Consider the following 2,821-nt stretch of genomic DNA (forward strand, 5'->3'; position numbering starts at 1 on the left):
TTTTGGGAATTCCACCGTTGATCCCAAGCTCCATGGGCATTTCATGCATTCGCTGGTCTGTGTGTGCAATTATTCTATTATGGAGATGTCAGTTCATTACAACGCTACTCCGGCTTTTTTCTCCTACAACAAGACTTGCATATGGCTACAGGTTCATATCAAGGAAGTTTAGAAAAATTGCAGCGCCTTTCAGTTCATTGTATGAAAAAAGCAAAGTTCATCTTGTCTAGTACAGGTTGCTGCTGGTGTCCGTTCATTGTCGATTTCGTTTTGGGAAATTTCCAAAACTTAATGCTGAGAACGGATGCAGTTTGATCTTGTGCAAGTTGGAAATTCCCTGATGCTGAGTGTGTCAGTACAACCCTACGTCACACAGGAAACAGTGTGTACATTTTTGGATTTAATTTTGGAAGGTTCACACATCCATATTAGTTCTCATTGTGGCCTACTTGCCTTTAGTTCCAAAGCCTTTAGTTCCAAACAAGTTGGGGTAGGCTAGAGGTGAAACCCATAAGATCTCGCAATCAACTCATGGCTCTGGCACATGGATAGTAAGCTTCCACGCACCCTTGTCCATAGCTAACTTCCTCTTGGTGTTCTCATTGTGGCCTACTTGCGGGGCATACGCGCTGATAACATTGAGAACCAAGTCCTCAACTACCAGCTTGACCAAGATAATCCGGTCCCCACGTCTCTTGACGTCTACCACTCCATACTTGAGGCTCTTATTGATCAAGATGCCTACGCCATTTCTGTTTGCAGCCGTCCCCGTGTATCACAGCTTGAAGCCGGTATCCTCCACCTCCTTCGCCTTCTGTCCTCTCCATTTGGTTTCTTGGACGCAAAGGATATCAACACCTCTCCTCACCGCTGAATCAACTAGCTCCCGAAGCTTCCCTGTCAGAGACCCTATGTTCCAGCTACCTAAGCGAATCCTCCTAGGCTCGGCTAGCTTCCTTACCCTTCGCACCCGTCGAGTCAAATGCGAAGACCCTTGCTCATTTTCCAATACACCCGGGCGCCGATGTAGCGCGCCACTAAGGATGCGACGACCCGATCCTCGCTCACTTGCCATCGTATTCGGATCAAGATATGGCGCGCCACTTGGGGGGTGACGGCCCGGCCCTTGCCCACTTTCCACCACACCCGGGTTCCGATGTGGCGCGTCGCTGAGAGGGTTACGCCCCAACAAAAATCTTTTGGGTTTCATCTCCATAAGAGTGGCTGAATTTTTACGTTGGCTCGCCAAGCCTATCACAACCCTCCTTCTTTACCCGGGCTTGGGACCGGCTATGTTGAGACAACATAGGCGGAGTTATCGGACATAATTTTGTAAGTTTAGAAAAAGCAATTGCTCAGTACATCACAACAGCTCTTCAATGCAAAAAGGATGGCTCTTCTCAAGTCAGCAGCTAACTGGACTGGGTAAGTTTTCAGAAATTCATTTTAGTGTCAAACATTGGTGAGATTCTGATTAAGGCTTTTGTCCATTCCAGTAACTTCAGGGTAGCTCAGTCAAATATGGCAGCTGTTCAGTAAACAACTTCAGTTGAGAAATCAGCAAGGTCTAATGCATACTGTCTTCTATAACTCATTTCACTGCACGGTTTCTTCACATGTTTGTTGTTTCCTAATTATCCTAATTCCTAAATGTTCTACTCAACTTCAGCGCCATGCTCAGTCCAACCCCGTGGCTTCAGGGTGCCCGAGTTCGTCGCGACCATCAGTTTGGAGACCTGCGTCACTGCCCGTGTCGCTACCATGGCCACCTGCATCACTGCGTGCTCCGTCAACAGCCTCCTGCACAAGGAAAAGCAACCGGAGTAGAGGCTTTTGAGATGCTCTGTTCTAGCGAGGTGGCTAATTATGTTTGTCAGTTTGTAATACTTTGGCCGCAGTTTACTTATGTATCTTTTTCTGGCCGGAGCACGACCAGAGCTTATGTCAGTATGAACTTTGATTGTGATGGTACTACAAACTCTATAATTACTTACCTTTTATATAATTCACTTGGAGTGCCCCTATTACCAACTATGGTACAAAAATGCACTGTGCTCACCATTTTATTTTAGTTCATCAGTTTGTAATACTTTAAAGAGAGGAGGTAATAGTGAACCATTCGGTTTTGTATTATAAAAAGTGTTAATGTGAGAAACTTCAAAAACATCTTGTTTAATAAGTTCTGCTTGTTCTGTGTATAGTATTTATTCAGCTAAAAAAGGTATGGTTCGTACATTCTGGTCGATCTTGTTGTAATCGTCCTTGTTTTTGTGTGTTTCCTGATGCAAGTTTTGTGGCCAGTCCAGATGGGAGAAGGTGATCCGTCCAAAGAGTAATTCTGTGACGTTGACGTCCAAGTTCTACAACTGATCCGTACAAACAAAAATGATGGTCCGTTCTACAAAGGAAAATTGGTTTAATTAAAAATATTGATCATGACAGAAATTCAAATTGTAAAAGTTGAAGCAAAAGGAAACCCCATGCAATTCAAATGGTAAAAGTACAAGTCATAAAATAAGAGAAGTCCAGAACATCGTTGTAAAAAATGTTTAGTTCAAAAAAAAGAATAAAAAAACATTTTCTTTTTGAAAAAAAACATCTTTCAGTTCGATGATATAAACCATGCAAGCACAGGGCCGACGATACAATAACATTCAGTTCAACAATATAAACCATGCAAGTTCAGGGCTAGGATACAGTAAACCGTTGAAAATTTAGGAGAAAAATATTACCTAAAAACAGAGCAAAGTATAGTTAGTGAAAACAAGCCTAGTACAAACCCATGCAAGCATCAGTACAAATACCTTTTTTCGGAATCATT

At 43.0% G+C, this 2,821-nt stretch overlaps 1 long non-coding RNA gene across 1 annotated transcript; it reads left to right on the forward strand.

Annotated features, from left to right (window-relative positions):
• Nucleotides 1-1,294: 1,294 nt before the first annotated feature.
• Nucleotides 1,295-2,179, forward strand: LOC125526883. Its single transcript, XR_007291921.1, has 3 exons — nt 1,295-1,425; nt 1,497-1,565; nt 1,670-2,179. It is a non-coding gene; the product is annotated as an uncharacterized LOC125526883 (long non-coding RNA).
• The last annotated feature ends 642 nt before the right edge of the window (nt 2,180-2,821 follow it).

The sequence above is a fragment of the Triticum urartu genome, unplaced genomic scaffold (genome assembly GCF_003073215.2).
Source record: "Triticum urartu cultivar G1812 unplaced genomic scaffold, Tu2.1 TuUngrouped_contig_218, whole genome shotgun sequence".
Taxonomy (NCBI): domain Eukaryota; kingdom Viridiplantae; phylum Streptophyta; class Magnoliopsida; order Poales; family Poaceae; genus Triticum; species Triticum urartu.